Source organism: Mustela erminea, chromosome 10 (genome assembly GCF_009829155.1).
Source record: "Mustela erminea isolate mMusErm1 chromosome 10, mMusErm1.Pri, whole genome shotgun sequence".
Taxonomy (NCBI): domain Eukaryota; kingdom Metazoa; phylum Chordata; class Mammalia; order Carnivora; family Mustelidae; genus Mustela; species Mustela erminea.
The window spans coordinates 33,474,562-33,499,406 of NC_045623.1; the positions used below are offsets into that span (position 1 = coordinate 33,474,562).

Below are 24,845 nucleotides of genomic sequence, written 5' to 3' on the forward strand. Positions count from 1 at the left end.
TGGGATTATGGACATTGGGGAGGGTATGTGCTTTGGTGAGTGCTGTGAAGTGTGTAAACCTGGTGATTCACAGACCTGTACCCCTGGGGATAAAAATATATGTTTATAAAAAATAAAAAATTAAAAAAAATATATTAAAAACCATTGACATAGAAAAAAAAATTATAGGCCAATGTCTCCAATGAACATAGACACAAAAAACCTAAGAAGAATATTAGCAAACCCAGTCCAATAATACATTAAAAAACCATTCACCACAATGAAGTGGAATTTACTCTTGGAATTTATTCAAGGATGGTTCAATATTTGCAATTCAATGTGATATATCAACAAGAGAAAGGATAAAAACAGTATGATCATTTCAATAGATGCAGAAAATGCATTATTTGACAAAGTACATACGACATCCATTCATGATAAAAACCCTTCGCAAAATTGGCTTAGAGGGTACATACCTCAGTATAATAAAGGCCACATATGAAAAACTCATGGCTAACATATTCAATGGTAAAAAACACCTGAGAGCTTCTCCCCTAAGGTTCAGGAACAAGATAAGGATGTCCAGTCTCAGCCTTTTATTCAACATGGTAATAGAAGTACTAGCCATAGCATTCAGAGAAGAGAAAGGAGTAAAAGGCACCCAAATTGATAAGGAAGAAGTAAAATTTTCACCATTTGCAGATGAATAGGAATCCTAGAGACTCCAGCAAAAAGCTACTGTAACTGATAAATGAATTCAGTAAGGTTGTAGGATACAAAATCAATATACAGAAATCCATTTGAACAGACAGCTGCACTTCTCCAAAGATACATGGTTTTCAAATGAGCACATGAAGGGGTGCTCAGTATCAGCAGTCACTACAGAAATGCAGCTTAAAATTGCAAGACAGTACTATACATCTATTAGGATGACTAAAAAGACTGACCATACCAAGTTCTGGTGAGGAATGTGGAGGAACTGGAACCTTTATACATTGCTAATAGGAACATAAAATAGTACAACCATTTTGGAAAACAGTTTAGCAGTTTCTTAAAAAGTTACGTAGACCTACTACATGACTCATCCATTATGTTCCTAGATACGTACTCAAAAGAAAAAAAAAATCTATGTCCACAAAAATACTTATATACAAATGTACGTAGCATCTTCATTTGCAACAGTCAAAAAATTGGATACAACCCAAATGTCTAGAACAGGTGAATGGCCAAATGATATTATATTCATATAATGAGTACTGCCCAGTTGTAAAAAGGAACGAACTACTGATATACACAGCATGTATGAATCTCCACACAATTATACAGAGTGAAAGAAGCCGGGGGAGAAAAAAAAGATTGCATTCTATACGATTCCATTTATAGAAAATTCTAGAAAATACAAACTAATCCAAAGTGACAGAAAGCAGGTCAGTTGTTGCTTGAGGGACCAGGGCAGGGTGAGGGGGAGCAGGAGGGAGGAAGTACAAGGGAAACAAGTAAACATTTGGAAGTGATGAATGTGTTCATTATCTTGATTCTGCTGATGGTTTCACAGGTATATACATATGTCAAAACATCAAATTATACACTTTAAATATGTGAAGTTATATATCAATTATAACTCAATAAATCTGTTAAAATAATTTAAATGGTGGGGAAAGAGTAGTGATAAATCAGGCTAAATGATGACCATTAATAAGCTCTGAGACCTGAAACAAAAGATTAGAAACAAACCATTGTGTTGCTCACGTCAGGTGGTACTGTGTCAGTCCTAACAATTTAAAAAATAGTAATCAAGGGCTGGGGATGTCTTCTGATTCTACGGCTCTCTGAACACTGGACATCTAATTCGTAACAGTGAAAAGTTTTAAAGACTGTGGTACATCTGTGGCTCAGTTTGTTTACTAGTCTGCTTTCAGCTCAGGTCCTAATCTCAGAGTCCTGGGATCAAGCCCCGCGTTAGACACTCTGGTTGGCAGGGAGGCCGCCTCTCCCTCTCACTCTCCCTTTGTGCTCTCCCTCTCTAATAAGTAAATAAAATAAAATAAATAATTCTAAGGACTCTATTTTTGTTGTGCTGGTCAAGTAAGTAATCTAGAGCACTTCCACCTCTTCTCTCGAAGGCTGGGTATCTTCCAGCCAGGTACAAAAGAATAAATGTGAAGCTAGTTTTCTAGGAGGCTGCATGCATGGTCTAGCCCCTTGGCTTTGGCACCGATTAGATCATTTTCAGGCTCTATCCCTGGGTGTTTAGCTGAAACTGAACCAGAAAGCATTCCTATTAATATTCTTTTAGGGAATTATAGATTGTTGACATTTTAAAGCAGGAAAGAGCAAGAAGATCATGTAATTCAGGTGGAAAACCGGTTTTATCTCTCATTCTAAATTCAGAGGGTTGTAGTGGCTGCCTGGAATGAGAATGAGTCATGAGGCTCAGGATCAAGTTAAAGAAATTTGTCCAAGAACCTTGGCTGAGGTTGACCAAGGCTGAGGGACAGGGCAATGATAGCCGTCTGCTACATTCCAGTCATTTCAGGAGGACGAGTACATGTACGAGGACAATTAGAGGTTTCTGCTACACGTTCTATGGCTTGTGATTATGTGCAAAATAAGGCTGACACTTTTTGAAAGACCAAGACTGGCACCACAACTGCATTCCAGAGGAATCTTGTGCTACCTCCCTGGCACTCTATACATTTTGAGATCAGTAACAATGGACCACTTGTCTTTATTCTTAAACTGACAATGAGCTTCTATCTATGATTTTGCTTTTCATTCTTAAAGGCCCTTCCTTCCAGTTAGAGTAGTCTCCCCCGGCAAAATCCTCCTACTAAAACACCAGGTGTTTCATGAACCCCTCCCTAAGCCTCACCCCTCCCCAGCTCCCTCCCCTCTCCCACCACACTTGATTGTGCTTCTGCTACAGCACAAACGTACCTGCCAGCTCCTCCAGGGAGAGAGAGATTTATGTGTTTGCAGCGTCCTCTGTGACAGAGATGGCCACGTCTCTCCCCATACCACTTCTCTGCTTCCTCAATCCCCAATCTTTAGCTAACTACATAAGTGCTAGGATAAAAACAAGATTTCCATGTCTGTCTTTTAGCTAGGTGTGTGGCCAAAAGAGTGAGTTCTGCCCATGTGTTAAAGCAGATGCTCCACGTGCAACCTGTAGGAACTATGCTAAGAGGGAAGGCTTTTGCCCTTTCTCTTGTCTTCATCTCCCCCTTCCTCTGGAATGCAGTTGTGGTGCCAGAAGTGTAAGCAGATGTCTGAGACCAGGAGAAGGAAGACATGTATGTTGATGATAGTGGAATAACTTGGTAGAGTCACCAGAGAAGTCCAGGGCTGGACTGGTTACCTCCTGACTTTGTTTACCTAAGAGAAAATAAATGTGCTTCCTGCTCAAGGCATTACTTGGGGTGTTAAATGGGACTGCTGCACCTCCCCTTCCTCCCCATGGCATCCCACTCCACACACTAAGGCCATAAGCTCTTTGAAGAAGTCAATTCCGGCAAGTGTTTGCAAACCCAAAAATCTACAACAACCAGCATTATGAGGTGTGAATGGTGTGGGTCTGGGAAGGACCAAGGAGCCTCATGGCAAAAGGGAATCTCTACAAACAAAACAATATTCAATTTGATGTCTTGTACTTGTTCAGTGGACTAACAGCTTTTCTGGAAAGACTTCTTTTTTCTTGAGAGTCTATTTCCTTTTTTGAACATCCACAACATGATATTTTAATAGTATTTTAACCTCTCCCTACCCTTTATTATGTTGGCTTAAAAGCTCACCTCATACGTTTAACTATTTTTTCAGTTCCTTGAGGTCTGGGGTCACTTTGTATAGATCTCTGTGTCCTCCGGGGTGCCTCAGATGCTGGTCAGCATGGCTAGATTGCTTCATGCACTGACAGAGGTAAGGAATGGCTTAAAAAACCTGCTCAAATTAAAAAAAAAAAAAAAAAAACCTGCTCAAAAAATGAGAGACTTTAAATCCATATTCATTTTTCAGCCTAGCCCTAAGTCGGATCTAATCTCCACAGGTGGTAATACTTTCTCTAATTTACTCCCAGTTGCTGACAAACATCAAGCATGTGGACAGTCGTCCTGGGACACAGACGGTGCAGCTCGCCAGGCTGAGGCGGAGGGCTGCCGGGTTAGCTCTCGCAGGAGGGGCTTTTGTGCCAGCTTCATCCTGCAGAAACCCTGCTTGGTTCTTTTAGTTGTTAAACAAAGTAAAAACCCACCTGCTCAGCCTGAGCAACTGTTTTCAATCAATAATTAAGTAACTTTAAGGTCCCGATCTATACAAACTTATCAATATTTTCACTGAAAAGGAATCAATATAGACAGAGGGAAGCATCCAAATAAACCCTTTTAATGGCCGTGTTTGGGCTGTGAGAAGTAAATGAATTGATTAAATGAGTGGCCAATATTGGCCTGCCAATGCAATTCTTTCTTCAGTTTCATAAACATTTCCAACAACCCAGTTTGAGGCTCTCCCTTGGCGTTCTGTTATTTGATAAAGTTCTGCTCTAAATGTTCTACTCAAGAGGGGGCATTTGCTTATATTAAATGTAAGAGAGTTTCTGAGTTAATAATTATTGATAACTGAGGCGCTGTGTTAGTGCTTTACACAAATCACTTAATACTGACAGAGCCCTATGAGAAATGTATTATCATTATTTCCCTTTTTACAGATGATGGGACAAAGGCTTTTAGAAAAATGAAATACAGCTGATCCCTGAACAACATGGGTTTGAACGCTGCTGGTCCACTTACATGTGGATTCTTTTGATGAATATAGTATAATACTGTACGTGTATTTTCTAATTTTTTATAAGATTTTGTTTTATTTGGCTTTATTGTAAGAATATAGTATATAACATATTCAACTGTGCATGTTATAGATAAAGCCTCCCCAGTCAATAGGCTCTCCAGTGAAGTCCTTGGAGGCCAAAACGTATATGCAGATTTTTTTTTATTTTTTTAAATTTATTAATTTGACAGACAGAGATCACAAGTAGGCAGAGAGAGAGAGGGGGAAGCAGGCTCCCCGCTGAGCAGAGAGCCCGATGTGGGGCTCAATCCCAGGACCCCGGGATCATGACCTGAGCCGAAGGCAGAGGCTTAACCCACTTCGCCACCCAGGCGCCTCTATACATGCAGATTTTTTGACTGTGTGGGAGGTCAGTGCCCCTAAACCCCTAGTTGTTCAAGAGCCAGTTTATAAATACTTATCCCCAAATCATAAAAGCATTAGAGCCTTTGCTTTCACTTGTTCAAGTATCCCCTGCCCTACTCAGCCTCCTGCCCCCAACATTGCATGCCACCACCATGCAAATCTCCTCTTCTCACCACTGCAGGCCCCGCTAAGGGTCAACTCTGATGCAGATCATAATGAGGGAGTTGGAGCTCATGGGGGTGTGGCCATAATGTAAAATAAGCAAACTTTTAGACTCCATTCACTTCTTCCCAGTTGGACCGACTTTTGCCATCCTTCAGAACAGTCGTAGAGATTTGTCTTCAGGATCCACAGTAGCCACCAGCTCTGAAACTCCATGAATTGGTGTTAAAATCCCAGCTATGTGACTTACTGGTCATATAATTTTGGACAAATGATTTCCTCTCTCTTGAGCCTTAGTTTATGTGTTTTGACATTGAGGGTAATATTAGGTGTGTTGCAAGGATTAAATGAGATTCAGGTAGAGCATAGTGTGGCACATATTAGTTATTCATCGTCCCAGAGTAAATTCTATTCTGCAAGTTTCTTAGAAATAAACCTGTTGAAGAAAAGAGGATGATCTAGTTTAGGGTGGAGTCAAAAACTAGATGTGGCTCTAAAACCCTCTTGTTGGTGTGTGTGACTGCCTAGGCCGCTGGCTGTGAAGATTCTGGGCTGAGTTTCCAGACATCCTAAAACCTTGCCACAAACTAAGCCTGAGTCTACAGCTTCCCAGGATGACCATTTCAAATGCAAATACACATTTGAATAATTAATTTGGGGGATTTTTAAAAAATCACATCTCATATGCAATAAAACAAATGAATCTCACAGATAAGACATTGCATGAAAAAGCCAGAAAAGTATGAGTATACGCTGAGTACTAACCTATGGTGACAGAAATCAGGACGGTGGTTACTTCTGGGGAAGTGGTACTGAGTAAGAAAGGGTAAGAGGGAAACTTCCAGCGTTCCTAAAATATTCCATATCTCGAATTTAGGTGGGGGTCCTGAGCACGTGCACACAGGTGAAACTGCATCGAGCTGGACACTTAAGGCATTTCACTGTATTTACACCAGGCCTTACAAAAATTTTTTAAGTCATACTTTGTGTGTTTCATCCCACTGAGTGGCTGTCTCTCTAACTCTCCACTCCCACCGCACTCCTGACATTGAGCTAGACTCAACAGACAGAAGCCGGTGGAAAGCACTGTTTGCAATGAAACACTGAGTGTGGGCTCTGCAAACAGAAGCTGTTTACCTCGTCTACTCCTTTCTCAGACAGTGCCAACCTTCACATTCGGAACTTATTTGTAGATGAGATCTCATATTTGCAAAAAAGAAGTGAAATTTCTTTGTCAAGCTCCAGTTTCAAGATCTTGAAGGGTGTGTGCACGGGCGCATGTCGGCACGTGGCCACACCAACCGGCTTCCCTTTTTTACTTTGGAAGAAGCTTTTCTAAATGCTACGCTGTCAGTATTTACTAATTAGACGATATGTATGAAAGGATGGGCGTGCATCTTTAACACTTAACCAACAAAAAATGAGAGACCCCAGCGCTGGAAGGGCCCTTAACAGTGCAGGCCCTTCCGCTCGTCTTCCCATCCCTGACTGAGGGCTGTCCTATTACAATGAAGGGTAATTAAGACACTTAGAGTTTCTGTCCTGTTGGCCACGGGGTCATCTGGGGATGGGAGAGGCTGAAGCAGGGGTGCGATGGAGAAAAGGGAAGAGCTGACAAATAGCTTTTATTTGTAATCAATACAGAACAATTCAACAGCAGTAAGAATTGCGACATCTCCCCTTGGGCTGTCTGCCTGGTCTTCTAAATTAGCAAGCCACATTAAGTTTAGAGCAATGCAGAGCTTGTCTTGTTGGAAACAGGCATGTCAGAGAAATGCAAAAGTTGCACTGGCATTTTAGGTCCGCTCTGCCCTTCAGCGGCAATGGAGATCCTGCCTCCCATTACAACTTGCCCCTGTCACCTGGTCACCCGGGACGCTTCTGTGGCCCTCAGCGGGTGGGAGTCGCTGCCCATGCTTGCTTTCTTTGTAAATATTTTTTTTTCAAGGGTTTACTTTTCTGAAAGAATAAATACACATCTTCATCCGTAAAGGTTGAAACTCCCCCTTTCCATCTCTCTCTGCCCTTCTTGGAATTGCCTCTCCCCTGCAGAGTGCCGCTGAGAAGTGCTCACTTATGCTCTGCAGAAAAGGATTTCCGTGTGACAGGACGGAAAATCTCCAACTACAAAAGTGACCTGAAAATTGCACAAAGCACTTACTAGCTGCTGATGGGTCCCAGTCACGAATAATTATTGATCTGAGGAGTCTGAAAGTTGGGTAATTAATGCTGGGAGGGGAGCAAAAGGTGCATTTTTAGAAGAAAATAGATTATTTCTGTGTCTATGATCGATTCCGTCACATTTTAAGTACTTACCACTGTACGTTTCTTTTCAAGAGAAAACCACCTGGTTAATATTTATATAACAGAAGTTAACAGCTGATCATGTGCATCGGTTTTAAGCAAATCTCCTACTTTGTCCTTGTTATAAAGCCAGCTAGCGCAGTCATTAGAAAATAAAAAGCTAACTAATTCTCTATAGAGAGGTATCAGAGTTGAACTGTATTTTAAAGTACAGAGGCCCCTTCCCCCCAGATTGGATGGGAAGTATTTGCCTGGAATGCTTCATCACCTCCCCCCAAATATTTAAAGCAATATTCAGTGCCCAGGCACTGAAAACATTATCAGCTATGAAAACATTATTGTTTCTGTATCTGGTGATGAATATAATAAGAAAAAATCCAAACAATCATAGTAACACAGGACAAAGAGAGAAAACCAGCATTTTCCAGGTACCAACCATGAGGGAGGCATCATGCCAGGATTAGAGTAATATCAACCTCTTCAGATATCATAAGGATTAAATTTAATAATGGGCACAAAGAGCATAGCAAAACACCTGGCACTTAGCAGAAATTTAATAAATTGTCACTATATCAGGTTGTATATACATATACACACAGGCAGACACACACATACTCATCCACATATGTGTGTACATGTATGTGTGTGTATGTATTTTTTTTTTTTTTAAGGCTGCAACAACCCTGCTATTTAAGTGTTTTCAGCCAATAGAGTAATCAGTATTCAGGAAGATAGAAAGGAAAAGCAAAGTTCTCCCAAGGCCAGCCACCATCATTATTTGTGGAATATTCTTTCACACCTTTCTCTTTCTATACACACATGTGCACATGTGTGCACACACAAATTTATATACATTGCCTCACACTGCCTATTGCGTTTTGCAATCTGCCTCTGGAATTCAACAACATGTCCTGGTGCCTGCAAGGAAGATATTTATTTTTAAAGATTTTATTTATTTATTTGACAGAGAGAGAGATAACAAGTAGTGGGGGGGGCAGGTTCCCCACCGAGCAGAGAGCCCCATCTGGGGCTCGATCCCAGGACTCTGAGATCATAACCAGGGCCAAAGGCAGAGACTTAACCCACTGAGCCACCCAGGCACCCCCAAGGAAGATATTATGATTTCATTTCAGGAAGAATTGAAAAATCCAAGGCTCAGAGAGGTGTATACATTGTCCCAAGGTCAGTCATTTTGCTACTAAGGGAGCAGAACTAAAACCCGAAATTTCATTTATCTAATCCAAACCTATGCTCCTTCCACACAAAAAAGAAACATACAGTTATGCCTAGTAATTGCAAATTTCCCTTAAGAGAAATTCAATTGTACACAAATTTACTTCTACAAATCTTTTTAGCAACTTGGTTCCAGTAGACATGAATGGCAAGCTGGTCCTATTGGGAGTAATTTTTAAAAGAGCTGGGGTTTGGGAATAGAGGGGGAGGTAAAGCAGATGGCAAAGAAAAAGGAGGAGATTTTACAGTGCAGCCTTGGGAAAGATAAGGGGAGATGAAGGGAAATCAGTCCAGCCTTAGAACTGTACCTCTCTCTGAGGAGGGAGGAGGAGGGCCAGGCGGCAGCAGCCGAGCCTAAGAGAAAAGTGGGCATGAGCACAAGCAATGGAATCCCAAAGCCATTCTGGGAGGGAAGAGCGCTGAATACCTCTTCAGCAGGGCACCTTGAGTCTCTTCAATCCCTGCCTGTCTCCAGCGGCTGAGTTCCTCTGATTCCGTTGCACAGACCGAAGATGACATCAGAAAAGAGGGCTCCCAGCCACAAAGTGAGAAAAGTGTGGACCATTTGGGTGGGGGATGAGAAGGACACATAACTATGCTTGCAAGCCCATGTTACCCTGAACGAAGCAACACAAATTCACAGCTGTCCTAGTGAAATGGTGGGGAAGAAGGATCCTGCAAAGTCACTGTCAAGGAAATAATGGTAAAGGGAAATACTAGTGTCCTGCATGATTACTGATTTGGGGGAAAATCACTGACTGACGATACTTAGTATTTAGATTTATGCTTTCATTTTTATAAATACAAAAAACATTTATATGCTTCTATATGAATATTTCTGATCTTGTCTTCATAATTCTGTTAAGGTCGTCATTTCCTCAAAGGTGAATTCCCTCACCACAGTGGTTTTCCAGAAAGTCCCACTGTTGAGGTGGTTCTCCTAAATGGGAAAATATCTGCCCACAATCATTTGGAATTTGCTTCTGTACCAACCAAACAACGAAGAAAATGTAAATGAATTTGTATTACAAACACGCCTAGAGAAGGCACAGTTCTGTTCCATCAAAGGCAGTCAATAAATATTTATTGAATGAATACTGTTGCTTAAACTATATTATCCTTACAGTCTTGGCAATGACTACCGCTAAGTTCAAATGAGCTTCTGCTGTATATTAGAATGAGCTGGATCAGACCTCTAATTGGTGACCCCCGCCATTAGTTTGCAGTGCTGGCTTGCTAGGTGTGCAGCAGCAAGATGCTTGGTCTAATGCCCTGCTGTCACCTTACTGAAATTCCTAATGATTTTATCTTTGATCTTGTGTTTTGTAAGTCAAGTCCAGTGGCACTAAGGAACATGAGCAGAGGCCAAAGCTCAAGTGGCATGTTCTCCCTTCCATGTCACTCCTGTGTGATGCTGCTTGAGCACAGAATTCCAGTGGGCTCACAATGTGTGACAGTTCAATGAGACTCAAAGTGACTACAAGGTAAGTGTGTTCAATCCATGATTGAGTTGAACCAGAAGTTGTTTCAAATGCAGAGAGAAGCAATAGCATTTTAAGAGGTACACATGACCAATAAACCCTATCATATTCTTTCTTACTTTCCTAAATTAGCCAACCACTTATGTTGAAAAGAGGTGGCATAGGGGTGCCTGGGTGGCTCAGTGGGTTTAAGCCTCTGCTTTTGGCTCAGGTGGTGATACCAGGGTCCTGGGATCAGCCGCATGGGCTCTCTGCTCAGCGGGGAGCCTGCTTCCTCCTCTCTCTGCCTGCCTCTCTGCCTGCTTGTGGTCTCTGTCAAATAAATAAAATCTTAAAAAAAGAAAGAAAGAAAGATGGCATAGAAGGAAAGGAAAGGGTGGCAACCCATTCAATCTTTCCTTACTCATCAGTAAGCCAAAGGTAGAAAATATTGGTAGAATGCACCCACATCACAAAGTGGGGGATTTTGCGCAAGGTTTCCACTGTTAAAATAAGAGCAAAATACATATGCATGTATGAGCTACAAAATACAGATTGAGCAATTTTAGTTACTCTGCAAACATGTTAAATGTTCTCATGTTTGCCTTTAAAATGGGCACTGCACAATATAATGAATAGTAAAATTCATATTCTTTTAGTTTTTAATTTTTCTTTACATAGAATGACATTAAATAGCATGTAAAAAAGAACCATGACCAACCGAGACCACACAAAAAAGAAAAGTTTTTGTAGCCAGCTCTTTCTCTATCCTGCTGACGCTAAAAATCATTGTCTTAATTACTTTTCACTGGCTCACCGTTCTATTCATTTGACCGGTATTCAGCATTCACTTTGTACGAGGAATGTGCTAGGGCTAGGAATGAGCAAAAGAGGAGGTTCTCTACTCCACTGGGCCTCAGTCTAGTTTTCTTGCTGGAAACTTGCGCTTTATGTTTCAGTGTTCTCTAATTCAGATGGTATTTTTCTTGCTGGATCTAAATTAGTGAGGTTTAGTTCCCTATTAATTGCAGTGAGGAAACCTTATTAGTGTGACTGAACTCGTGATTTTATCATTCAGGGTAAATCAACAACAGAAGACGGGATCTGGGCTGAGAATCCAGTGAGACAGGACAGGCTGGGAGTCCAGGTGCCCGGGTTTCAACATAATCCTTACCCTTGGGTAAATGTATGCCTTATTCTCACCTGTTCTGATGTCCCCACCTGAGAAGTGAGAAAGTGCTGGTTCCACACCTACTGAGTGTAGAGTGACACCGTAGCCAGTAAGGGAGCTGCCTTTTCAGTGCAAGAGTCCCTATCTGCTTTCCAGCGGTCCACATTTGCTCCGACTCTCAAAGATGCCGAGAGCCGGCATTCAAAAGGAGAACAGTGTGGTTACCTGACTGGAAGATGTGGGGAGAGGTGCAAGAAGGTGGAGAAGCCTGGAGAGGGAAGGAATGCAGCACCACTGGGAAAAAGGCCCTCTTGGGCCAACCTCTGGCCATTTTCCTGCAGCTTGAGGCTGCCCTGGAGAGGATGCAGGCTGGTCCAATCAGGAAAGCTAGGAGCCACCACTCCAGTCTAACCTGGACTATATGTGTACAGAGTCCAATCACATACAGTTAACTAAGGCCTGTCTGGTCACTGGTCACTGCCTACAGAAATCACTTCCAAGCTTTCTCTCCTCCTTGTAGGTAGTGTGCTAGAAGGGATGAATATGCCTCGTGGAGGAGGGCTCTAAGTGTGGAGCACTCATCTTCACCTACAGACGGGGCTGCAGGAAATAGGGCTCCTGCTTAAAAATGAGAATCCAAAGTTCAGGGGCACAGACACGGATTTCTCTCTGATTAGCCTATGCTCCCTCAGCAAGCCATTGAGCCTTCTAGGGTTCCACTTCCCCATCCCTTACATGAGAACTGAATAAGCAGATTGCATCTCTCACCTAAATCTCAAACAGGACTTTTTTTCTTTATCTTTTGCCTACTGTCTCCTCCAGCCAATTCTTTCCAAAACCATGCCATGGCTCAGAGGCTAGGGACCTCATCTCCTTTGTCCTTGATCCCCCATGGCATGGCGTGCACAGGGCACACAGTAGGCTACTCAGGAAATGTCTCCTGGATGAATGCTTCTTTAAACCATCTCTGTGAATGAACGCTGCTTCCTATTATCTTGTCCCAGAGAAAAGAGGCAGAAATCTGTGGTAACATAATAAGAGGGGGAAGGCATTCTAATAGTTGATGACACAGAATACATTAAAGCAATGCTCAGTCACCATACATTAAGTCTTTTTAATGTAGCTTTTAAACAGCTTTTCTTATTAGCCAAATGAAATACAGTAATCCTTTAACTCTCCTGTGTCAGATTATCAGCTATTTCAAGTAAGTGTTAACATTTCTGTCACTGGCAAAAGTGAATTATGTTTTCCTTGCCAAGCTTGCATCAACATGCCCAACAAGCGGGCTGCACACGCCTCTCTAATGGGACAGTGTGAGGTGCCACCGCTTGGTGATTATGAAGTAGCTCGACATCGAGGGGAGGGGGGTTGTCAGCCCCACCCAGCAGCCCAAGCAGGGCCAGGCAGCCTTTGCAAGGAGTGAATGAATGAATTGGGATGTCATCCTGGGTGAATAAAAGGGCTCTTAAAACCTCTCTGGCTTTGTTCTGTAAATAGCCTGCATGGAAAATTCTAGAGGTTTTTATCTCTTGTGCATTTCTATGTCAGTGACTCTTAACAATACAGGGGAGACCAGTTACTTTATGAGCACACTCCCAGGCTTTAGAAATCTGGGAGACCCCTTCACCAGGAAAATTTACTTGGGTGACACAGAGTTCTCATTTTGCAAACCAACTGATCACGGTATATCAGACAGAGATGAGAGAAAAACCACAATAGAAATTCAAATTTCTTAGTAGGTTTTAAAAAAGAAAACAAGCCCAAAATGGAATTGTTTATGCTAAGCCCCACATCTCTAAATTGAGACTTAATTACAGTTTTGGCTCTCCCAGAAATGGAATCTTAAACCAGCAGATCAGCAATTGCCTGATCAGCATGACTTAGGTAATCTGCCTGATAGACCCCTGCCATCACCTGTGTGGGAAGCAACCTTGCAAAAACCAACCTGCTTTTTTGCCTGGTATACCTAGTTCCTGCTCCCTTCTGCTGATAAAAGTCTTTCATTTTGTATAGCTCTGTGGAGCTCCTTTCTGTCTGCTAGATTGGACACTACCTGATCTGTGAATTGTTGTATAGAACCAGTAAGATCTTTAGAATTTACTCAGTTGAACTGCTTTCTTTTTAAACATGAGTAAATGAGATCTGGTCCTGGAGCACATTTCTTGTTTGCCTCTCCTCCTGCTCTGAGTCCCATCTGGCCGACCTCCCTCCCCTAGCCTGCCCAGTGAGCCACAGTGCACCTTGTCCTTCATTTGTCTTCCTTCTGCTCGGAGTGCCCCTCCACCCAGCTCATCTACCTGGAGAACTCCCTCTGTGCCCAGAAGCAGCTAAATGCAACCTCTTCCATTCTCCCTAGCACTTGGCACCTACCTCTGCTAGCACTTCCAAACCTCATTCTATTTGTGTGTAACCTTGTGCCTTCCATTAGATGCTGAACTTCTTGAGATCAGAAATTATATTTTATGTTTTGAATTCCAAGTCCTCTGGCATATATTTGAAGCCCAATAAAAGTTGGTTGGATCAATGAGAACAGTGTGGTTATAGTATCTCCATGATCTACATTGTAACACTGGAAAAGAGGTATCATTGCTTTGATTTTAAAAATAGGATCTAGGGGGCGCCTGGGTGGCTCAGTGGGTTGCGCCGCTGCCTTCAGCTTGGGTCATGATCTCAGGGTCCTGGGATTGAGTCCCACGTCGGGCGCTCTGCTCGGCAGGGAGCCTGCTTCCCTCTCTCTCTCTCTCTCTCTCTCTGCTTGCCTCTCTGCCTATTTGTGATCTCTCTCTTCAAATGAATAAATAAAATCTTTAAAAAAAAATAGGATCTAGGATAAGAGATTTTAGATAATTTGCCCACAGTAATGAGCTTGTCATAAAATAGCCTCAATTCAAAATTGAACCAAGGGCATGGCCTTGCTGACACCCGGATTTTGGACTTCTAGCCTCCAAACTTGGGAAAGAATAAATTTTTGTTGTTTTAAACTAAAAACAAAACAAAACAAAAACCCCAAATCAAGTTTCTGTGACTCCCATGTCTAAGCTCCTTTCCCTAAAACGATGGTCAGGTCTTCTAATGGCTAAGATTTTCCAACAGCTAAGTTACTGGAGAAAGTCTTTTCATATGCTAGCAACCGTGTTCTCAAAAGGTGTCCTTTCTTCCTTTTATAGGGAAACAGAAGCTCAGAGAAGTTAAGTAACTTTCCCAAAGTCCAGCGCACTGTTATATCTACACTAATTTACTATCCTGGAGCACTGGACAGTAGTCAAAACACGTGGTGATGAGCGGCAAGCATTGGTCATTAGCCACAATTTTAGAGAAGTTGCCATCTTCCAGATTATAAATCTTTGTACCTTTGTGGCATGCCTTCCCAAGAAAGGGGAAGTGCTCATAAATTTTGCTCCATTTAAGTAAAATCATGCTTGTGTTTTTAAAAAAACAAATTTTTTTTTTTAAATCTTATTATTTATACTAGATGAAGAAAATCCGGCTGGGCTGGAGGTGCATTCTGTCTTGGGAAGAGAGGGATATCATGGAAAGAAAATTAGAAGCCTTGGGTCCATTTCCCAGCTCACCACTGAGAAGTCCTGTGATCTTGATCTTTCTGACCTCAATTTCCTCATATTTAGAAAAGGGAGATGCTCACCCATCCTCCAGAACACTCCTGAGGACTAAGTGAAACCACTCTTGGGAAGGCACTGGGCACAGACCTGGCCTGGCGCATAACAGATGCTCATGTTGGTTGCATCCGACTTTGAATTTCCTGAATTCCCTGGGATACGTGAGCACAGGTGAGATCTGAAATCAGACCCTCCTCTCTTTACACATCCTCCATTTAGCCTCAGGAGATAACAGAACTTCACATTCATCAGGCTTCTTTCATCACTGTGTACGTGTGCGTCACAAGGTGTGTGGTGAAGAAATTCTCTTTCCCATCCTTATCCTCTGGGTCATCTCCTTGCATTAACCTCCATTTGAAAATACTGGAAGCTAAATGTGAATGGAAAATACAAAGTTCGCCAAACTAGAAGGCAGGTCAGTGTTTGGGAACCAAAATCTTGCTTTATTGATACCTACAGAAAATTCCTGGGATATTCACAGCAGTGCTCCAGTGCTTGCTACATCACACAAATGCTGTGACCCTCTGACCTTTTGATCAATTGCTCGTCTATCATCTAACATCTTCTGCTAAGCGAAGAGCAGGGTATCCCTAAGAGTAGTTATTAATTATTAAGATATATTAATAATACATTGCATTACCCTTTCACTGGAGTGCTGGCTTTTGGATATAGTCAAGTTTTATAAATTGCTGTCAGTTTGAATAGGGTGATTTGAATAGGCATGGCATTTCTCAATAAATCATTGCAATCTGGATCAGTTTATCCCATATACCCTCTGGTCAGTTATCTAGGGAAGAGAAATGCCCACACTGGGGATCTGATATTTTTGTTTATTCTAATTCTATCACATCTTTTTTTTTTTTCCTCCTGGTAACAGTACCCATATCTTGCTGGCAGAGTTCAGCCCGAGTGTATCAATTAAGGAAGCTGTTTCTTCTTCTGGCTTCAGAGGGGGCACGGGACCCAGGCCTAGCCAATCAGAGTGCAGCATCCCCACCCCCTTCAGGGATGGGCATGTGACACAATCAGAGATGACCAAAACAACTAACCCCAAGACTTTTCCCCCCAGGCTCCTGCACTCACCTTAATGTGCAGGGCAGGAGCATGGGGGTTAGGAGGGATGGCATTAAGGAGAACACAGTTCCTGTGGGTACAGGTTAGCTAGGTCAGGAGGGAGGCATATCTGCCTTATTGGGAACAAGATCGTTAGTCCTTAAAACCATGTATGATTATTTCTGTCAAGATCATTTTTCCTCTTTAAGATCTTTGTTCCTGTTTATGAAGGATGTTAATTTGTACCAAGCACTGTGCTAAGCCCCGCAAATGGACCACCTCAGTTCTCACCATACCTCCAGGAGGAAGCTGTAGTATTATTATCCATATCTTGTACATTAAGCAGCTTGCCCAAAGTCACACAGATAGGAAAGGAGTCAGGATTTGAACCTTAGTCTGTCCTTCTCCAGGCCCCAGCTCTTACTTTCCACAAATTGGTTATTCATCTATAAGACAGACAATTTACAAAGGGTTCCTAAATTTCCCATGATGTAGATTTATTAAATCAAGCTTATTAGATAAGAAGCAAAAAATATTTAAGTCATTTTATTCTCCTGATAATTAAAATACTTTGATGGTTGGACTTTCACAATGAGTGTTTTGAGGAGACAGATAGGAAGATGAGGACCTGTATTCTTTTTCCAAGCCCAACTGGTTTCATGCCTATGTGGGATATAAGCTATGGAGACTGCCCCCTCATTAAAGGAAACTACTGTTATGGTGGCACTTCCTTCCATTGATAAAACAAACAAACAACAACAAAAAAAACCCTTTAGAATTAGAAAGGTCAACAGAAATTACCTTGAGATGTGACTTTGAATCTAGAAAAATAGAATTATAAAAAAAAAGTGATGGATAATTTCTCATGACATGAGTGGACCTATGAAATATACATTTCTCTTCTCCCCATCTTGCCTCAACTCATTTGGTATTTCAGTTTGTATAATAGTTAAAACTCCTGGCAGAACAGAGGCAGTAATTGCAAACAGCTGTAAAGTATTACTCATCTTGCTGATCAAAATGACTTCCTTCTAAATAAACCATGAAAAAAGCTTTTCCACCCACAGAGAAGTGAAGTGTAAATGATATATAGACTCCACCATGAAGAGATCAACAGATTGCATTTTCCTATAACTATGGTTTTATATAGCTACAGTCACTTTCAAAAATGGCTTAGAAACTCAGCTATGTTTAGGAAAAAAGAAATTGGGTAACAGCATTAACATGGTGGTAAGAATCCCGAGAACTACTTGAAGCTTCAAAGCCTTTAGGAAAGCTGTCTTACTTCTTTTAGATTTTCCAACTTGATGAAAGCAACTTGCAATGTGGCTTTCCATATGCTTATTTTGGGTATAACTTCATCTACCTTCCCCTTCTGAGAAATTGCATCTAAGGAAAATTGCTAGACATCCACGTCTCTGACTTCCTACCCTGGTTTTGAAGGTTCAAGGAAACGTGGTGGTGATAGCACTGGTAATACTGTTACGATCACAGGAACATCTCATGAAGTTTCATCTCTCTGATGTAAGAACGGTCTGGTGTTCTGCTGTTACTCCAGATGTTGGCCCAAACTACACTGCCCGCTGTTTATGACTCTCTCAAACTAGGGAATTTGCGAGGCTCTATTCACCAAATTATAAAAGCTCAAACTGTTTCCTCCACACTCAGACATATCTGTTCCCCACCTATCTTCTTTCCCCAAATCAATACTCGTATAAACAATGTCTACTAAACCTGTTTCCAGTTCGACTCTTTAAACCTTCCCAGGTCTGTGCAAATAAATGCATGTCAAACCTATCCTCCACTGCCAATTCCATTCTATCCTGAGAGTATTTTCTCTGTACCCTATGCTCCCCAGCTGTCTATACCACGGTTGACTCCATACTCTAGCCTTGGGCCTTTCTCAACTATGACCTATTTGCAACACTCAATTTTTATTCAGCATTGGTACTTTTTTGGAGGACTTTTTGAAGTGGTTTGGGTATGGAAGGTTTTACCACCATGCTACCTTAGAGCTAATAAACCCAACATAATGCCATTCATCTTCTTGCCCAAATGAACTCCTCTTTTCAAATGCACTGTCTTCTCGATGCCACCACTGTCTCCCCAGTTGCACCAGGAGAAGGATAGCAGACCATCCCTGGTGCCATAACCGTATAGGTGTTCAGTAAGTATTTGTTGCATAAATGAATAATAAAATTTCAAACAATACACCCTTGTAACTGGGCTGACAATTACACTGGTGTAAGTTTCAGTCTCTAAAAAGAGAGTGACTTAAGAGTTTATCCAAGATTGTAAACATCCCTCAAGGCAGACTCAGGATATATATTACAGAATTACTGAACTCGTGGATTCTGCATATGTAATATTAAAAATATCTAATGCCTTGTGTGTAAGACTTCTACCAGCAGGATTCTGACATAATCAACCCTGAACGGTTGTAGATGACAATGCAATGGATAATACTGTTCCTACTTTACTCTGAAGCTCAGAGAATGTAAGGTCATACCGTAGGCTGGGGCAGAGCTGGCACTCAAACCCAGCTGAGTTTATAGGACTCCAAGCTCAGTGTTCTTTCTACTCTAAACAACATCTCAGCTCAGAGATGACTTCTCTCAAGCCCAGTGCTAGGGTGCCATAGAACCACAGCAATGCTAATGCTTCCACAACATGAAGTAGAAGGGGCTAAAGGTCACCATTTGCCCAAAGCCTTTTAGGGGGCTGTAAGAGAAAAAAATACTCCTATTGCTCTGAGTGTATGAGTTTTCCCCCCAATCAGAACAATTCTCTAACACAGGAGAAGTGTCCCATGATTAAATTTAGTTCTGAAACCATTTACCTGGAGTTCCAGTCAGATCCTACAGGTTAAGTCCCCCAGGACTGCCCCACTTCAGATGGTATATCCAAGTCCCAGGTTGTCACCTGTACCTCAGACCAACTGGCTGTGGACCAAGGTCTCCAACATCAGCAATAAAAGGGGCTCCCAGTGACAGTTTCACAGCCGTTCCCAGATAGTTAAGAAAACAAGGACAAAAGACTATGAAGAAAAAGAAAGACAGGCTGCCCATGGAGCTCTTCATAACTTCTCTCTTCTGACTATTCCTTCTGCTATTTCTTTTGAAGCTTTAAAGATGAAATTTCCTATTTTGAAACTGTTTTTTTTCTTTTGGACTTCCTTCCAAATAATAAGCTTTGACCAAGAATAAAGCATCTTCTCTTTCCAAAGCATCTGCACATCGACCCTATAGAAAGTAGACAGTGATGGACACTTTTGTTGTAAGCCTTCATCCTATGTCTATTTCACAAATCTTTAAAAGCCTTAATGACCTACCTAGTCTTTTTATTTTGACCAACTTCATTCTCACAAGAATGTGAAGTGTCTTATAATAAATTCAGAGATATCAGAGAGGCAAAATCTATTAACATGGAATAAAGACATGTAGAAAAGAGAGCCAGTAACTCAAGAAACTCCACTGCCAGCTACTTTGCTATCTGCTCTATACAGAAATTCTTACATACATTTACAAAGGAACATGTCTAGACCCTGGAGAAATCCTTGCATGTGTGTAAAAAAGAACATGTAAAAAGATGTTCTTGGTACCATTGTTTGGGGGAAAAAATCAGAAATAACCTAAATATTATTTATTGAGATGAAAATAAAATATGAAATAAATTCATATGAAGGATTACTACATGGCATCTGAAAGGAATGAACTAGATCAATATGTATCAATGTGACTAGGTCTCCAAAAACATTACATGCAAAAGCATAACTGTGTGTACAGCATATACTTTATATAAAAGTTTAAACCGCACTAAAATACTTTATAAGTGCACACACTTGTGTGCAAAAGTATAGGCCATGAACTCCAAAATACATAATGAATTCATCTTAGTGATTGTCCCTGAGGGACACTGAAGGAGAGTGGGCCTGGGGTGGTGGGAGGGGGACATTAGCTAGGCAGTAGCTTTGTTTCTTTGTTTCTTTAAAAATAATTATCAAAAACAAAGACCATAAATTACTATCGGTGTTAATTGTAAGAATTGGGAATATAGGTGCTTATGTTCTCTGTATGTTTGTTTATCTTATAAAGGAAAGGCAGAGCAGTAAAGGGGAACATTTGTCAAAATACAAAGGTGTGAGTAGTTGAAAAGTTGGAACCCTCATTCTGAGCTCTGTGCCTCCTAGCTACCAAGCAATCGAAGAAGGAATGGGTTAAACATCCCCCAGTGCCCACCATGTCGCCAGAGGAACAGACTTTCCCAAGTGCAGAGAAATTTGCCACAAGGATCTTGAATGACATATGTACCAGGTCTTTGCCAACAACGCTACCTCAAGTGCAAAGATGTTCTCCTAGTGCCGTAGGTGTCTTGAATTAGCTCTCAGCAAGTCATCTGGACACACTGTAAAATTCTAATTCTGCACAGACAGTTCAGCCTAAGGGGTTAGAGTGATGTCATACAAACAGGTGGCTTTTTTCTGCTCTGGCTTAATATCAATCTGGAAGAATCTAGAGGAGCAAATGCCTAATATATCCTCAGTTCTCAACCATTTGCCCTCACAGGTAATGACACTGCATGTGGGACAGCCTCCCAAGGGTATACTCAGAATTATGCACAGTTTCCACATCAGAAAGCACACCCTAATTAATCCCAGTCAGTGAGGATCATCTCAGAAAATCAGTCACACACATGTACGTAGTTGTACACATATGAGTATAAATTGTTCACAAGCACTAATTCACATGTTGGTAATAATAAACTATTTGTGACATTCCTTTCCTCTGATTGTGACAAAATTTTGTTTTGATGCCATGGTTGCAACACCGGTCTTCAGCCAAAGTTCTGCACAATCCGTTGTTTTCACCAAGCCTTTAAGGGGTGTCTTATGTAGGCAATACTGGAGCATGGGTAGGCCCAAAGGTTAATATCACCCTCCCTTCCTGTTTCAAAGGAGGAAAAAGGTGTCTGAGAGAGATACCGCAGGTGCCATGCCCAGCTATGAGGCCAACCTGTTCCTGAGCTCAGGAGGTGATTTTAAGATGGTGGCACAGGAGACAGAATGCTCAGCTAGTGGGGAAGAGGGCTGGCTCTAGCTGTAGCCCACCTCTAACTTTCTGGGTAACCCCAGGCCGGTCACCCTAGTGACCGCTGTGCCCTTGTCTGTAAACTGTGAGGATCAAACCCCACAGTGGCCTCCAGTGTCCCAGCTCCCCTACCCAGCATGCCAGGAAACCCAGTGGTGTTGACAGGACGGGCTACCTAATTTGTGAGTCCCAGTGCAAAATGAAAACGTGAGGCTCCCTGTTCCAAAGTTATTCAAGAATTTCCATTTCATGACAGCCTTCACAGGACCCTTCTGTGCTCAGGTGCTCTCTGACTACACGGGTCTCAAGCCGGTGAAGCCAGCCCAGGTGTCAGCTTCCCATCATGGAACTGATCTGTCGCTCAGGGGCAAGTGAGAAGGACCAGAGAATAGGCTGGGAGTCGCCAGAGACAAGACAAGGGGCAACTAATAAGAGCCCCACCTGATATGCTGTGAGGGAGAGGGCAGGGCTGCCAGGGGCTCAACACAAAGATGCTCCTTTCCCAGGTCCCCTTTCCAGCTCAGTCATGGGAGAACTGCCCCAGATTCCACAGCTTCCTTAACTTGGCTCTGAACCCTAGGCAAAGTCCATCTGGGGATATCAGGTTGCACAAAAGCTTCTTTTGGGGAAAAGCAGAAGTCAATCCTGCTGGAGATGGTCCAGAAGCAGGGGGTGCCAGCTGCCCCCTCTGCTGACATCACAGCCACTGGGGCCCATCTGCTGCCAACAATGCTCCCTATCAGAAGGATTGGCCTGGGTGATTTTCTGATACGTGGCCGGATGTTGTCAGCAGACTAGTCAAACCAGCGTTCAGTGTTTTCTCATAATGAGGTCTTTGGTGTCAGGTGACATTGAGGAACGAGTGTGGTGAAGAAACACCTCTGGGGCATCACTTCCAATTAGGGAGAATGAGACTTTCAAATCACTTTTGTTACCAGGCTTAAAGAAATCAGGGTGCTTTGTGGGAGAGAGGGTACAGGGCCGAAGACTGGAGGATCCCTGCACAGTCACAGAGAAGTCATTTGTCCTGCTCTGTTTCTGTTTTCCCACTGAAAAATGGCAAATACCTGCCTTGGGGGGATGCCATGGTCATCTAATGAGATAACAGATAAAATGAACATTTAAAAATAAAATCACTCTGTGCTCGCTTTGGCAGCACATTTACTAAAAATAAAATCACTCTGTAACTATATGACCAGGTTATAACCTGGGTTTCTTGAGACACCAGAAGCTTCTTGGAGCCAATCAAGTAGGTCATCATGAATACTAATAATCTTTAGAGCTAGCCCCCCTCCCCTCACCCAGGTAGAAACTGCTAAAATTCCAATCCCTTGCCAAGTCCCATGGGAGGTTCTATGATAATCTGTAGAATCTAGAAAGGGAAACACACAGATTAGCCAAGTCACATCAAAATTTTGGAGAAACAAAAAAAAAAAAAAAAAAAAAAGAAAGAAAGAAAAGAGGTTTAAGAGATTTACCCCACCAATGTCTTAGTAATTTTCGTGCTCATTATCAGTAAGCTGTGTTTTTCTTGTACAAGAACTACTTGGGCGTGCAGTGACTTGAGATAATTAAGAATGCATTTACATTTTATGGAGCCACTAATGCCCTCAGCATTCAAGGATTTTGCATTAGTTGCTCATGGTACTTTCCCTCAATCAGTGAATATTAACCTGTGGTCCAACAGTCACCTCTGAAGACTACTAGGACTTGATTCGGCAATGTTAAGAAGTCAAAAGGGGGTTTGTCAACAGAGAGAAACGATAGCTACCCTCCAAATTCCACTTCCATCAGTGTTGTTTTCTCACTTCTAATCGCTTGAAGGATCTCATTAAAATTTCCCAGTTAGAATAGGAATTAGAAGGGCCACAGGGTAATTTAGGAAAGGATGGCTTTTAACACACTTTCTAAATGACAAAGAAAGGGATATTGCAAATGGCTCTCTGAAAAATGAGGAATTTGACCGGCTGATCTTCTGAGGTCCCTTCCAACTCGGACCTTTATGTAACGTCCAGGCTTAGAATATGTGATTGCCCAGTGTCCTGGTCCTCTGAAATCACGTGGAGCACACAGATTCAGACTCCTGTTAGCGCTGTGGAATGGTGCCCTGAGCTACCTGGGAAGAGGAGAGTCCTGCCACAGGTAGATCCTAAAAGTTGTGTTTTCCAGTGGCAGCAGACAGACCTCCCTTTGCAAATCTAGCCAGCCATCCTGCAAACAGACCTATGACCTGGGGAATGAGATGAGCTGAATTGTAAGCATGTGTTGCATTGCTACCCCCTCTTATTGGGCAAGTGCACATAAATAATTGAGCAAAATAAATTGCAGCCCAACACAGTCCATACAACATCAGGCAGTCAAAACCATCTGGGACTAGATCTGTGAAGAAGGGAGTATAAAAACAGAGTATTTAGGAGTCTGATCTGTCTGAGGTTCTAATTTTCAAAGTCAGAAGAGACGAGTCCCCTAGGAGACTGGACCCTGCTTAGAAAGACATCTGAACTAGGCAATAAAATAATATGAAAATACGAAAAAATAAAAATAAGGAAGAGAAATAGATATGTAACTTCATCACGGGACTCCTGTGGTATCTCGCAACACCATGCTTCATGAACCCCAAAGAAAGCAAAAAATCCAACTAGTGTTATAAATCCCGGTCAGCTGAATTATTTCACATGTTGAAGCCTGACTTAAGTTATTCATTGCAGAGGCTAGCAGCTCCCCGATGCATCCTTCCATGTCACTGGACAGGGTAAAAATAATAAATTGGCCATTGTGAGACACTCTGAGTTTCGTGGGGTTGAGCAGAGCATATTTTATATTCTTCTCTTGGAACTGCCTCTTGTTGGTAGTAAATGGTTGCTAGCGCTGCTGTTTCTCAATAGACAAGTCCAAGAAGTAAAGATAATTCAATTTTCATTCACTCCTAGGTCTCCCGCTACCCATGTTCTTCCTTGACACCGACAAGGCTGTACCTGTCTTCCCAGCCTGAGGCCTGAAGTAGTGCTTGTATGTTTGCCCCTTGCCAGAAAATTCCATGAGCCACTCTGAAGAGTCTCTAACCCAGTGCATCCTGTGAGCACAACTTGTCTAGTGGTCTTTTTAGTTGGTTCTTCATCTTTAGCTCATTTCCTCCCAAGAACAAAGGTATCAAGGCGTTGATTCAGCAGCAATTTCATTGGTCCTGAAAGACTACCTAGTTTGATTTCAATCTTTAAAGGTTTCCATTACGATGGGAAATAAAACAATGGTCACACCCACTGTTAAAATGAAGTTAGATAACTATTCTCAGAGTGTTGGGGTGGCAAGTGCAGTTCCTATAGCCCCTTTGGAAAGCAACAGAGCAGGTGATTAAGGACCACTAAAATGTCCCTACCTTTTTGAACCCATAACCTCACCTATGGAAATTCATTCTTATGGAAATATTCAATAGTAAAAACCATGTGAGGTACACGTGCATGTTCTCTCCTATGGAAACAATAATATCAAATAGAGTAAACAAATTTTTATACAGCTGGCTATGTAGAAACATGGAACAATGTGTCCCCTATAATGTTAAGGGGTAAAAGCTTAGGGAATAGAATATGTTCTACGA

At 41.9% G+C, this 24,845-nt stretch overlaps 1 long non-coding RNA gene across 1 annotated transcript; it reads left to right on the forward strand.

Annotated features, from left to right (window-relative positions):
* The first annotated feature begins 507 nt into the window (after positions 1–507).
* LOC116600580 lies at positions 508–22,630 on the forward strand. Its single transcript, XR_004289717.1, has 3 exons — positions 508–587; positions 17,367–17,373; positions 22,620–22,630. It is a non-coding gene; the product is annotated as an uncharacterized LOC116600580 (long non-coding RNA).
* The last annotated feature ends 2,215 nt before the right edge of the window (positions 22,631–24,845 follow it).